This window comes from Mercenaria mercenaria, chromosome 1 (genome assembly GCF_021730395.1).
Source record: "Mercenaria mercenaria strain notata chromosome 1, MADL_Memer_1, whole genome shotgun sequence".
Taxonomy (NCBI): domain Eukaryota; kingdom Metazoa; phylum Mollusca; class Bivalvia; order Venerida; family Veneridae; genus Mercenaria; species Mercenaria mercenaria.
The window spans coordinates 115,286,595-115,302,415 of NC_069361.1; the positions used below are offsets into that span (position 1 = coordinate 115,286,595).

The window sequence follows — 15,821 nt, forward strand, 5'->3', positions numbered from 1 at the left end:
GAGACATAAGAAAATTAGTCTTTTTTAAAGGTTATTTGCTAAATAAATTATTCAGCAGTGTGTAAATGATATCATAAATACACTTAAATGTCTGCCTCCATTATCAGCCATTTTCTTAAATCTCATCTTTTTCAATAGTTGTCCGATTTAAAAAAAATCTTTCAGCGTTATGAAAGGCTTGATGATGACTTTCATATAAAATTAACTTATTTTCAAGCTTTCCTTACCCTTTAATTAAAGCTGAAAAATAAACTAGAACTCTACGATAAAAATCGAATAGATCGTTTCGGAAATGTTAGAGAATGAGAAAGCAAACCTATCGTACGTATTATTTAGCATGAATGATTTCGTAATGGAGTCGTGGGACTCGTTCCGAAAAGGCCGGTTCGTCAGCCGCGAGCTAGTTAAATGAATGGTTACAGACTTCTATCCGCCCTTTCAATAGGGATTACACTATAATAAACAAGACCATTACCTTTATACAGAAGGGATATGTTTCTATTACATGTAACATCAAAGCATTAACCCCTCGTGAAAATATTATGTATGTGGCATTCACTGTTGATGTATAATTGTAATATTATATTTTGACGTGACACTGAAACAAACAAATATCCTTTTGCATATTCATTTATATAAAAATATAAACAAACAAACAAACAAACAAACAAACAAAACGGGAATAATGTTTATCTATTTTATTTTGTTGGGTATAGAGTAACATCGAAACGACATAATTAACTTTTCCCAGGCGAGTACCTAGAGGCACCAACCTTCGTTAAATCAGCTGGTGGCTTCCTTACGTGAAGAATTTTACACCTCAAGTAAGGTTTCGATCCCACGTCGGTTGCAAGGAATTCGAACTAAGCGACCTTGGCCATCCGGTCATAGAGGCATCTATAGAAGTAACGTTTGAAATATCTACCATTATGAAATATTCACGTTGAATTTCATATTGCAAGTATTAGATTTATATTTTCATTTATATTTCGTTAACATATTGATACTCTCAATGGTATTTACCGTCAGAAACAATAACAAATAGTTTGTCGAATACACCATACTTTTAATTACAAAAGTTTACACACCATGAGGGTCGGAAAGCACGAAATTTACGTTCTTGAACGTATATATGTATCGCCATGCTTGAAATGTAAATAAAGGAATAAAAGTAAATGTTTCCATGATCGTGGAAAAGATCGAACTGTGATTGTCAATGTTCCCGATATGGAATATATATGAATGTATAAACACGAGCCGTTTCATCTTATGGGACTTACAGGAACACAGTAAGCGACTGTTTATTTTATTGTATTTATGTTCTAGTAACCTTTGACACTGATTTCGAGGACAAGCCGGATCTGTGACACCAACATGTGTGTTGCTGGGCTGGAAAAAGATAGGTCCAAAATTTAAGCTAAAAGCTACATTGCGTAACTTCTTCGTTATTTACGTGCATACAATTCGGTTGCTTAAACGTTAGAATATCCGAAAAATACTGGAAATAAAACATATCTTTGAAAAAGTCCCGATCTTTCATCATTTGTTTGGTTGGCGCATGTTTACAAATTTAATGTTAGTAGGCCGTGATCTTCATGAAGCCGTGTAAAGTGATAATTTTGATGACACATTGGTTTTATTTTGTAGTTGTGAGTGATCGTTAAGTGATCAGAAAGATCGGACAGTGGGATGTTATAAAAAAGTGATGCTTTATTTAGATTAGAGAGTGAATCGTACTATACAATAAGGAATTCTATAGTAAAATACTCCTTTTATTTCGTTCACTGAAGAAAACATGGCGGACATATTTTTGTAAAAAATCGGTGCACGTGTGATTTGTGTAACACAGTTTAATGACGTTTTCTTAGAAAACTAACGCTCAGCTCATTTACACTGACATATCCTTGATTGGTGAATATATATATATTGTATACATATGAGAGACTTACGGTACCAAATACCTACCCCGAAAATGTCTATGCATTTTCTTCCAGTACACTGTTGGGACATGCTTTTGAGTGTCATTGATATTTTATAATTTACTTGGAGATGCATTTTTTCATTATTATTAGTTTCTCTTTGATCCCCGCGCATTTCTCGTGTTGTTACGACAATCTCAGATTTACATAGGAATTTTTCATTGTCAAAATAACATAGTCCTTAAACCCCTTTTTTCCCAAATATCATTAAGAATAAGACATTTTTGAAAAAAATATTATGACTGAAGCAATAAAGTTTTATGTTCAATTTATTATTATGCAAGCACCTATTTAGACATGGAACATACTCACCGAGATACAGCATTGGAAGTTCTCGACAATTTATAACAAATTTTATCAAAATTTATGTTTTCAGGGAAGATTATCAGGCCTCCTAGCAGGCCTGAACAAAAACAAAGGTTTTTATAAAGGCTCCAATCTATGGAAATAAAGGCCTTTTAGTGTAAAATATTAAAAAATAAAGAGTGAATAAAGGCTATTTTGTCGAAATTCTCGTTGAAAACACATAATATATATAGGTATTTACTAAAAAAAAGTTAATTTACATATGGAAACCCACACTCTAAAACCACAGATATCAGAAATAGGCATGTTTGATATTATCTCATACTGTTTGAATTATACATTATGATTGATATACATTCCTAACTTAATGGGTATACCTACTTTCACTGCACATTTATATCACCTATTTTTGTATATGGTTCCTGTTTTATACATTGTAGTGTCTACATCAACTTTGCTCAGAATGCTGTATCTTCACCAGACTTTGTCCACTGTTACCATAGTGTAAACATCATGTCACCAGACCTGATTTTTTTTATTCAACTAGTCACAATCAGTAAAACCCAGCATTTGTTACAACCACCCAATCATTTTCCAACCTAAAATTCAGACATTCATTAAAGCAAGCAGTACTCAATTGTGGTAAATGATTGGGCATTTTGACAAATGCTGAGTTCAAACACATAATTATGTATATATACATGCAAAATGGTTAAAGCAAGTTAGTATGATTTGATAAAGCATGCAGTTAGTTAAAAACATGAAAAACTTGCATGGATATTTGTTCAAGTATTAAGAACTAATAGTACAAAACACCATAGCATGATTAATATCAGAACAGAACAGAGCAGATCATAATTAGGTACAACAGTAAACTTGTTAATTCAAAGAATATTCAGGTACAAGGTTCAAATTTACAAACAGGTTGTGTTGATAATATATGGTTAATACTAACTCTTACAAGTAACTATAGAACTTTACACTCTACATGTATGTTACACCCTACACCATATAAGCACCTAGAAGCTTAGCAATCTATATATAAGCTCAAGTGTTAGTAGTTGAGTGACAATGTACATAATCATTCTTCACACCAGTCTTTTTTTCTTGGCATATTTTTCAAGTTGGTCTGTGATCTCCCTTTTCCTTTTGTTCGACTGTTGCAAATCTGCATGTGCTGTTTTTTTTGTTTATTGGCTGCAACTTCCTGCAACTCGTGTGCAATTTCAATACCCATCATGTTCTTTTCTTTGATGGCTTCTGTCATTATTTTATTAGCCTCAACATTAAGACCATCCAACCTTATAAGCTGTCCTTCAGCTTCTTCAATCTTAGTATCAATGTCCTTATTTTCATCTTTCAGCTTTTTCACTTTTTCTAGTCTTACCTTTTCTTCTTCTTCTGCCTTACGCTGTTTCTCACGCTCCTTTTCCTTTTTCTGTTTTTCTTCCCTTTCTTGCCTTTGTTGTTCACTAATATATTTCTTGTACTCCTGATGGGCTGATTTACAATGAGAAAGCAACCATTTTGTTGTCTTTACATCAACTGCCTGACCACTTGAAGCTCCAACTGCATCTTTAGTTAAACGGACTCAAATTAAAGTGCTTTCTGCATTGATGACCTCTCGTTTGTCAAAATCTTTTTGATCTGAGATAAACTTCTTTCTGTATCAGCATTACCATGTGACAGTGTCAATGCACACTTCACAACTTTGGGCAGTACTCTAAAACGTGGTTTTCCAGCTGTAGTGGTAAGTCCAAATATATTTGCCCAATATTTGTCAACTCTAACTGGCTCTTCATTTCCTTTTTTATCCTTTTCAGTAGTCCAGCTCTTTGGAATCTCAAGTTCCCTATAGATTTTCCACTCATCAGTTACCAGAGGCAATTCATTTTCCTCACAACATGGCAAGTTAGCAGCCACTGTTGCCACCTTAGCGTCTGATAAAGGCTGTTGTCTCATATCTGGGTGTAGGCATGGTAAGGCTTTCAGTAAAGTGTTCTTGTATAGCAGTCGCGCCTGTATATATGCTGTGGACTTTGAGAAGAACAGTTTCATTCCAACTATACATTCTTTCTTTTGTAATGGACCGTGGTTCTTCAGATAGGCCCTGGCCTTAACCCCTATGTTTAATTTGTCATCAGGCAACTGATTATCTACTTTTGTCACATCAGTCTGTGCTAACTCAGTCCCAGTTTTACCCTGAACCAATTCCGGTTTGATGAATCTGTACATGATCTGGAGTAGCATGTCCACAAGTGATGGGTAAAGCAGGTGTATAAGTGGACCTTCAACCTGAAAGGCAGTCAGAAACCCATCAAAGAGTGGCTTGACTGATTCCAGGAACGCCATTTCTACTAGGATGATACCTTCATTCTTTGTCAGAGATTCATGGATGTCCTTAAACTTTTTTAGCTTCTGAGATGTTTTCTCATTCTTCGGGATGAACACCGTAAAATACTTCTTTATGGCAGACATCTGTCCGTGTATTCTCTCAACTGCTGGCAACAACGACAACCACCTAGAGTCAACATGTCTAAGAAACTTCAAATTTTCCAAACTTTCATCATCTTGTACAAACTTGAAATCTTCTTCTCTGGCTGGGTACAAATGAAACCATGTGAATATATTCATTGCAAAATCAAGAGCATGAGTTCAAAACGCTGCATTCCCGGCTTTAAAAGCATTGTGTATCTTATGTATGAAACACAATCCAACATCCACTGTTCTGACCAATAGCGAATTAAAATGTCCATTTGTTTCTTCGACTGACTAGTAACAGTTTCATCAAAATGGATTGTGTAGTAAGCTTCTGATGCAAGTACATCTTTTACAGTGTTATTCTGGAAGTATGGTCTAAGACCGTAAGATATCATATAAGATGCCTTCTGATGACTCAGACTGAATTGCTTTGCAATAATGGAGTCTGGAAACATCTCCTGGAACAAGGCTGGCAATCCATCACAAGAACTAAAACTGTAATTAGATGAAGCAGTCTTTATCGTCCACAGCGCTTCTGCCTTAGCAACAGCTTCATTAACAGATATCCATTTGGAAATTCCAGAATTTTCACTTGGTGGTATGGTTAGTTTTGACACATCATTTTCATCTGCTTCATTATTGTCAAAGACAACTGTACTGGAAGAAGCTGACACTGTTTCACTTTTGGCAGAACAAACAGATGGTTTCTGTTCAATCTTTGTTACAAATGATGTCAATGGCTTTTGTTCCCCACATTTGCCACCATTCAAACATGCAGCCTTTTGCTTGTGTTTCTTTCCCATAGAATGTTGTCGTAAAGCAGAAAGTCCATTATTAGCAATATTGATAGTGCAAGCACAAAGAACACATTTTGCATCATATACAGAGTCAATCGATGGCCGGCACCATAGAATACTCCATTTCCATCTTTTTCATTCAGCCATTTTGACTGAAACTTGTCTTTGAGTGTGACATTGTAAGACTGTTATTAACTGATGGTCACTTTGTTAGTAATCTGAAAATACAGAAAAAAGCATGTAGTAGTAACTGACCTTGAAATAAATATCAAAACTTTTGTTCAGGGTATATTCAACTTTATTTCAGAAAGAAATATAAATTAATTGCTATCTTTCTACTTGATGCTGACATAAAATACTAGGCCCGTCAGAAATGCTTAGCAAGGTTCTGAGAACTCTGCTCGTATGTGCGAGAATGATTGTATAAAATAGCGAATGCGTTCGTGCGTGCTGTAGTTAGTACTGTGGCTACGTATGCGTGCGCACCCACATGCGTTCCTGTGTGTGACTCCAGCTCGGGAATGAGTTGCTATACAATTAAGATAGTATCCAAGATATATCCAGTACTGTATTTAAAGCAGCTTTTAGCTATTTTAAACGTTTCACCTAAGCGCAGTATATTACAAATAATGCAGAAATATCCAATCAAAAAATATTCCCTCTCCGTGTCGATTTGATTGAAGACTGTGTGTCTAAGATCATCCGTCCCCCACCACTGATTCTGAGATTCATGTGAAGAAGTCGATAGTTACTTGCGGAGAACAGACTAGTACTGGTACATAATCCAGGAATATTGTTTAGGTTAACTGCCCGCAGGTACCTTACTAAAATACTGTTGAAAATTCGGCACTAAACAAATCGAGAATTAAACATTTCCTATATAATATATATAAGTGTTTGCGAGTATGTATGCATTACAACGTGAGGCAGACAGTCTTAATTTCGAAAATTAAAAACACACAACAATTTCATCAAGTGAAAATAGTGGTTTGTATAATTTGACAGGAGCGTCTCAATCAACTGTCGTTATTCGGAAACAATGTTCTTGCAAATTACAACGTCTTTTCTTCCGGCCTTCCGTTTGCTACTGCCTGTATTGCCATGTATTATTACCTATACATGTTGCATATATATGTGAAGCTTCTCGTTTTTAATAAACTGTGTGGTCAGTAAAAGTATATACTTCAACCATCTGAGAAATAGTGTTTTCTGTCACACCGTTTAGAATTATTATTAGAATATTGCAGTACTGTAGGAAATTTACAGTATTCTGTTACACTGTATTAACGGAACGTATTTAGTACGCTAACGTCATGGTTTCTACAATCTTACGCGTCGCGCTTTTCGGCATTTAACTATGATTTTCAAATTGTTTAGCAAAAACTCCAACGAGAACATATGGCTTTTTTATTTGTTAATTTTAAAGAGCGGACGCAGCAGCAGACTATTTCAAAAAATGAAACACTTTTACCTCACGGAAAAAATGTTATAGGACAAAATGCGTAAATTTGCACATACAAATTTTATAACGATTTCGGCGTCAACCAATTTGTTTTCAGAAAAATGACGGTTTTATGATGCACTAAATACATTTAGATTTCGTCAAATATATCATGTATATTGGAACAGACAACTAAATGCGCAATCGAAAAAAAAATGAAATCGCCAAATTATTATTGAAATTATGACAGAAAAACAAGCAATTGACAGGAAAAATCGGGTACCACCAGGTGGCGCTTTTAACGTGATCGCACAAGTGTTAAATCGAAAAAGATACATACATTCTGAAAATATAGAGTTTGATCTATATTTGAGCAAAATTTCATACTTTTCCGTCGAACTTCTACATACCGGTCCTAAGGTGTGGATCGACCTTAAACAACTTCTTAATATTTCTTTCCGAAAACCTCATTTAACTCAGCTGAAAGATATATTACCAATTTTATTATTCACTTTGAATATATTTCTTTTTATAAGCAATAAAGAATCGAGCATGTGTTTGTAGTGATTTCGATTAATTTATATTGTAGTACCGCGACAGAGGGGCGGGATATTGTCAAGCAGTTCATTCGTCTGTCCGTCTATCAATCCTTCTGTCTATCACGTTTTTTTTGTCCAGACAACAACTTTGAAATGCTGAAGGAAATGTAAAGAACCACAACTTTGTCTGGAATAATTGTCGAATTATCTCCCTATAAGAACTGAATTTTCTTCAGTTCAAAAGTTAAATCTGTAACTTTATAACAGCTGAAGGGAATATCATAATGAAACATCACATACTGATTGATAACCATAACACAGAGTGTGACCAAAGGAACAATAAATCTATCTTGAATATTTTTCAAATTATCTCCCTTTAGGTATTTAATTTACTTCGTTGTATGTTGTCGCGACGGTTAAATTTAAACCACTGAAGAGAGTGTAATGAAACTTGAGATGATGACAGATGGAAATGAGAGGAAGTGCAAAGCATTAAACATAATCCTACTTGGAATACCTCTTTTTTTTAGCTAATAACTTCTGAACTGCTGAAAGAGGGGAATTTGAGGAAATGCAGAGCACAATAAACATAGAGCTGTCTAAAGTAATTTCTGAATTATCTGCCTTACTGTAATTAAAATTGGAGGGACTAAAATGTTTCATCAACTGATGGTAATGACTGGATATGCAAACCATGTCTTCAGCTTTTTTAAATTGCTTATTTAGACACTGTTCCATAATAAAACAAAACGGCGAGCCGACACGGTAGTTTCTCAAACTGCTGTTGTGTTCAAACAAACAAACTTGGAATCTGGCATGTACACTTGAATCAGTATTAATTTTTAGAAAAGAGTCACGTGTTGATTTTAAATTTGTCATCAATTCTTCAGGTGTGTCATGCCATTGCGCGTTGCTATAGAAACCATATTAAAATAGACATAGCCCTGTGAATTAATCGTATGTCTGTTTAAACATGAGAACTTGATTTTGAAAAAAACCCCTATGTTACTGACGTGCGTATTCTATTTTGATAAAAACATGTCTCCAAATTATCTATCATATAAAACATAGTCACGATGCAATGTGATTTAATGATTCACACCACGAGAGATTTCTACTAGGGGTTGTATGAAATGGCGACATGTTTTCTGGCTCACATTAAGTATCTTATTTCAATTTGCTTTAATAACTGTATCTACATGTATTAAGAGACACACTTTTTTTTAACATGCTTTGAATTTATTATCCCTAGTTATCCTTAGTTCAGCTATCATTTGTGTAAATTCATGTGTATGAATCACAGTTATCTATAAAAAAGTCGAGTCTGTTCATGAGAGGTCATGAAAATGTAACAACACTGCGTCAAAGTACAGGGAGACTAACATAATTATGTGTAACGTAAAGTGCGAAACATTATTTTTAATAACGGAAATTCCCATAAGCCAATGCTAGATGGCATGAGAGGGGTTGCACATTTCACTACCTCTCATAAACAGACATAGGTAAACCACAGTTGCTATTATTTGCTTGGCTGAGTTCTTCTATTTCAGAGGAACTTCATACAGATATTTAACTTGTAAGATAAGATAATTACAAGTTTAAATACTGAAATTATTCCAAGATAAAATTGTTCTTTTCAAAAATAGCAAAAGTCGTGCCATACTAGATGGCTGCATGCACTTTAATTTGCTGCTATATTATTGATCACTTCAACTATGGGTCTCCTATACTACCATAAGGAATATTATATTTATGCTACAAATGAAAAACAGCTGGCAAAGACTTCAGAAGAAACTGAATTATGACTTAAGATGTTAATTATTTTACTCCAACTCCATCGCGATAGGTAATAACTGTGTAAAGAAAGGCATGACACGTATCACAAATATAATTGTATAACAAGAGATTGGAGGGAGAGGGGATGGAGAGAGGGGGCGATAATAATATGTATAACTAGGGGCATATAATTCCTTGTATGTCTTTTACATAGAACCCTGTCGGTTATACTGTGCGTTTATGTCATTAAAAGGCAGTTACAACGTCTCAAAATAACCAAGATGGAAATGCTTAAAATTATTCAAAGCTAGAAATATACATGTTAATAGAGATATGAAGCACACTCTCCAAGATTATGCGAAATTGGTTACTTTGAGCTATAATATTAAACATGGCAGCCATTGCATGTATTCTATCGTTTGCATTTGCTAAATCGTCACATTCGTTGATTCAGATGGTAGTTATAATATATTAAAACAGGCATTTGTCGAAAAAACTAATTTAATTGCATGATATTGGTTACATTATGATCAAACACAAAACCATGTTTATAGATATATATATTTACCTACGGTATGAATTAACAATCTGCCTCAAGACGGAATCGTGTTTGAAAGAATTATGACAAATAAAACACTCAGAATGAAACAGCCAGTTCACAAACCATTGTCATTAAATCAGCCGCGCCATGAGAAAACAAACATATTTGCTTTGCGACCAGCATGGATCCAGACCAGCCTGCACATCCGCGCAGTATGGCCAGGATCCATGCTGTTCGCTTTCAAAGTCTATTGCAATTAGAGAAACCGTTAGCGAACAGCATGGATCCTGACCAGACTGCGCGGATGCGCAGGCTGGTCTGGATCCATGGTGGTCGCAAAGCCACTATGTTGGCTTTCTCATGGCACGGCTCAAATTGTATTTATAAGCACATTAATTTAATCATGAAAACTGAACAATGTTGTCATCTTTGACTTTTCTGGGTTTTTTTTATATATGTTTTATTGTTTGTCTATTTCCATTCTTAATATCCACACAACTAATAAACCATTACCAAGGTGACATTAGACTGTATCAAGTTCCAGCAATTAACAACTGAATGTATATAAACATGGCACATACGCAAATCTAAATTTCTATCAACTATCTTAATGATGAACATTCTTCATATTAGTAAGCAATTACTAATGTATTATTGAAAATATTGTCACACAAAAATCCCCAGTAACTATTTCCTAACACTTGTAAAGTTAATTTGGAGTTCTTGGAATAGCATGAACAATGGTTTCACAGATAAATGTCACAAATAAACTTTATTATATAACACTGCTGCAATTACAGTTATATCACTAAAGTAATCAGTACATGTAATTTTACTGAATATCATTATGAATGTTATATTGTTGTGTTATTATTACTGGTTATTTCTATGGATACAAGTGTCTGCAGTTAGTGGTGCTTCAGCATGGCTATGGTAAATTTAACGTGTTGACATCACTTGCATTCCTTTATTTTAGAGCTGCTATTTAAAAAGGTATCAAACGTTGTTGCTTTTTGTAAAATGTGTTCCATAAAACAAATCAACATATTGGTTACCGTAGGACAAGGCGTGCTGTCATTATGGTGCATTCCTGGCGCGATCTCTTCGCGGTCTCTTAACGAGAGCGTATTCTTGTCGTTTATTTGTGGAGTCAGACGTCTCAGATTCAGGACTTCTTCTAGTTTCACCAGTAGTCATATGTACACGGTAATGTTTCTGATACGAATTACGCGTGCTTTTGAACATTCAACGAAAGGTCTACTTAGCTAGTGATTTCTATTGTGTAAGGCTTGCAGTGTGTTAATTAAGAAAAAATTTATAGCAAAAGAGTGTTTTAACACTATTTATGTATGATGGGTGGTTATACGCCGGGCGTAATAATTTATATAAAACATTTGTAGACGTATTACCGCTCGAATGTATATATAGTGTTTAAACACGGTGTTGCTATAAATTATTTCGATTCTAATATGCCCTTAATCTAAAACAGTAGATACAATTTAGTAGCGCTCTTTCTTGGTCGCAACAAAAACATTGACGTCACTGCACGTTAACGTGACGTCATTGTAGCGTAAGAGTGTTCTAACAGAGAAAAGCATATTAGAATTTCAATTCATTAACTTACAGAAACTATATACACGAAAGTCCTCTGTGTAGCTTCTGTCGAGTTCTTTGTAAAATTTATACAATAAAATCTATAAATAGACTTTTATCATAATATTGTTGAATTTACAAATATATCATTAATATATAAGTTATTGAAACTCACATTGCATGTTTTATTCTGCATTTACAAATACTCGGATTTATGTTGCATTTATGCTTAAAAATCTGCTTATTTTTATGGACTCTGCAAACCCTGACCCATATAGGAATGACGTTACGACAACAATTATATCGTAGTATTTATTCGTGTGAGACCGTTGGTTGTTTTCCTTAGTATTGGGCTGGCTTTGAAATGGAAAAAGCGTGAATTTCGTCTTTTGGATTCGACACGTTTGCTCCGCCATTTTAATCCTTGTTAGCAGTCGAACAACATAGAATTTCACCGAATTTATCCCACCCACCCGTCCCCATGTTTCAAGTTTTTGTTTATAGTTATATATAGGAAATCTTTGCTGCTTTTCAGGCTCCTGCATGGTGATCTGTTTTAGACGCATACCTTATTAGGGAACAGAACAGTAACGGAATATTATTCCTACAAACAACATATAAAGATATATAATAACTGGTCAATTTTTGTGTTGTGTAATAAAGTCTATAAGACTACTAGTATAAAGATTCTTTGGAAAGACAGCAGTTATAATAATAGCACTGATTCCGTGAGCTTATTGTGGACACGAACGTTTTAGGAATTAAATGAAATACCTAAATGGACAAACATTTTAGGTGTTATTGCTGTTAGAAAATGTTCTGTTAAACTGCTAGAAACTCAGATCTGGAAGAAACGTGTTAAGTCTACATTCCTTTATTTTTTATGTCGCGGCTTCATAACGTTTTCTTAGAATTATGTTTTAATTTGATATTGCAAAGTGGGAGTATGGGAGTACCAAAACATATGTGTTCAAGTACATGTGATAGTATTTCTCAAAGTAATATTTTAAATCAGAAAACTATCAAGTAAGTTGAATAGTCACGCGTGAGAAAATACTCCGTGTAGTGAAGTTTTCGCTTTTATGGTAAATGAAATTAAGTACTAGTAATTTCCAGTATACATGTTGAGTTGTATATACAGAGTATTCATTTTAGTATAATAAACACCTTGCCATATGCCATGGTCAATCTGTAAATAAAGTCGCGGTTTTTCCCACTTAATTGTGTTTTAGATTTCATTTATACTGATGAATTAGTTGTGTCGGGTACGGCGGACGTATTGGGTCGGACGCTTATTCACGTGCCAATGCAGTGATGATATGATAAGTCTAATTAATTATAACTGTTGCTTTCTCTAAATAATGGTTGGTGATTTTGTGTCTTCCTAATTGTTGCCGTCGTACCCGATTACATATGGTCCACTGATAAAATAATTGTATATTTTTATTATGCTGCTTGTCCATGTTCTTAACGTCGCTAAAACTGCAGGTTACATTTATCATTGATCGATTAAGCTAAATGATTTTTATTTCAACAATGATGAAATAATACAAATTGTCCGAATCTTTTATTTTTATACGCGGATTTTTTTATCATCAACAGTGAAAAGTGTTGGCAAAATAACAAACTGTGTTTTTATGCTGCTTATATGATGACGAGACATAATTATTACAAGTTTTATGTGATTCTTTATATAAAAAGTTTACATCGAAAATGAATAACACCGACCCTTAATAAATAAACATAAAAACAAATATTCAGAAGTACATATATTCGTAATGTGAAAGAAGTTATATGTTGATGAATACTCGAAAAAAGAACAACATTAGCACAAGGAAATCTCCATCTGAAAAAGAAAGATTCTTATTTCGAACAGATATTCATACTCATGTATTTATCTTGAAGAAAACAACTGTGTTTGACTAATTACTTAAAATATTAACTAATCTAAATGTATACATAGGCAAACTATTTTTTATTTGTATGCTTTTTCAGCTATATCATATCAAAAATTTTATGATTAAATTTTCGCCAAAGTCGGAAAAAAAATCGCGTGTGTAAAATCTGCCATGATACTTAAAAAGTATTTTTGAATAGTAACAGTGTTATTGATAAAATTGAATGACAGTACATCATACCCAAACTACTGGAATAACACACCAGACCAGTGTTTACTACTGTCTATTATACACTATGATAAGCTAAGACTTATGGCCTACGAATAATCTAGTCGATAACACCTTTTTAACACAAATGCTGATGATTGATCATGTTGAGCAAGGTGTCACATGGTGATTTTATGATGAATATCTACATAAATGCGTCAGTGAACACTGAACCAATACTTGGACCCCTGCATCATGTAATGCAATAAACTGAAGGCTATTCATATTTCGCATATTATAAGAAGGCAATGTGGACCTGCATACGTCATGACTGTAAATATATGTTGTTCCATACGTTCATAATACAATGAGCTTGAACTATCAAAATGAGCAATACAGAGGTTCCTGGCATGCGAGGAGCACTACTTGGTGCCAGACAACGATTGTAAATAAATCCATCTTCCTCTCGACACACGTGGTTTGCATCACAGCAGTCATTTTGATCCGAACATACGCCCCAATATGGGGCACAGCAGGTATAATGCTCACCACAAGCTAGCCCGTCCTCGCACTGGTAATTAAAGAAGCACGGTAAATGCATTGGCGAGCTTGCACAACGAGGGTTAGTGCCCTCATGTAGCTTTACACAACGTCCACTACAGCACTGCTTATCTGAGGTACAGTTTTCGTTTGACCATTTACATCTAAGGCTATCTGAAATAGGATAAGGATTGAGTGAGTTCAAGATAATATTTACTTTTAGAAACGCATAAAAACATTCGTCAAAGAAATATAAAGAATAGGTTAGATTTCGCGGAAGCACGGAGCACCCAAACACAGCTAGAGTCATACATCACAAAATATAGTAAAGGCCTTTTATGAAAATAGGGGAAAAAACTCGCAAAGAATTGATTTTTGGTGTAAGTATTCTAAAAGACGTATGTAACAACATACTAAAAGTATAGAAAAGTATCATGGTGCAAAATGCATTTTTTGGAGTAAAACGTTAAAAAATATAATTGAAACTATGAATTTCTGGAATCGACCCATAATAATTTCATTGTTTTCATTAAGAAAGCGAAATTTTGCATGTTAGTAGAGAATTATAACACAAAAAAATTTAAGCTCAAGATTATTTAAAAAAACCAAGATGGCCGCCAAAATCCAAGATGGCCGCCATTAAATTTTCATTATACAGGAAAACCGTTTAAGTATTTCAAAAACTTCAAATAGTGTGAAAGATGACCAGCATCATAGAACATACATACATTTTATTTCAAAACGCACAAACTTCAGTCTTAAACAAATTCAAGATGGCTTCCCGATTCCAAAATGGCCGCCACAAGATCATTTAGGAATACATACACTGAATAGGAAAATGGCTCTAAAATGGTTTGACTGAAAATATTTTTCTTGCATCAAACATGATCCCCGGTTTTCTTCTGATTTTTATTCAGGACTGAGGATATTCTTCAAGAAAATGTAAGTTACAGACACTTAAAGTAGGTCCAGATGTGTTCTGCAGCCATTGGAAATATGACAATTTTATCTAGAATAGAGAAGAACAGCTATTTAGTGTGCTGTAACATACAAGGGCATATTGGTAAAAAATGAAATCTGGCCACATGGGAAAGGTTTTCTTTGACTAGAATGGATAGAAAATGACAAAATCATTGCAATTTTGCGTTAAATATTGATACAACACAAACAATATCACAATTTTTAATGTTTTGGTTGTACAGTATTGTTTCTCAAAAACTGTACATTGGTATCCTAAATATTACTGATTTTTAGTAGTCAGAGGTACAACCAACATACTTAATAGTTACTGCTTAAATGTGTAATTTGTATACAGATCCGGGTAGAAAATTACAGAACAGGGCAAAGTAGGCTACAGTTATGAAAACTGATTGAAAATTATGTTGTTACAGCTATTTTTGCCAAAATTTGACGAGTTGTCATACGTTACTGAAATTACCATAAAACCTTAGACCCTGTTGGTATCAGACTATAACCTTGTGTTTTTACATGCATCTGGGTTGTTTGTACATTTCAAATGAAACTTGCACAATGTTAGAGAAACAAGTTTATCTTATAAGCATAAAGACACTAAATAGGCAAATAGCGCAATTCTTCGCATAATGGCGGATTCATATAGTCCTCGATTTTATTTTTTGCTCTGTAGAACTATTTTCCTTATTTTCTTTTCAATTCTTGCTGAAATCACATGACAAATCTATGCTTGACATGTTGGTAGCATTTT

The 15,821-nt window shown here is 34.2% G+C and overlaps 1 long non-coding RNA gene across 5 annotated transcripts in view; it reads right to left on the bottom strand.

Moving 5' to 3' along the window:
* Positions 1 to 13,013: 13,013 nt before the first annotated feature.
* LOC123525647 (uncharacterized) overlaps positions 13,014 to 15,821 on the bottom strand; it is a 38,772-nt gene continuing 35,964 nt past the window's right edge. For all 5 annotated transcript variants that reach the window (XR_006681498.2, XR_006681494.2, XR_006681495.2 and 2 more), the window contains exon 3: positions 13,014 to 14,272. This is a non-coding gene — a long non-coding RNA (uncharacterized LOC123525647). The remainder of the gene's footprint in view (positions 14,273 to 15,821) is intronic.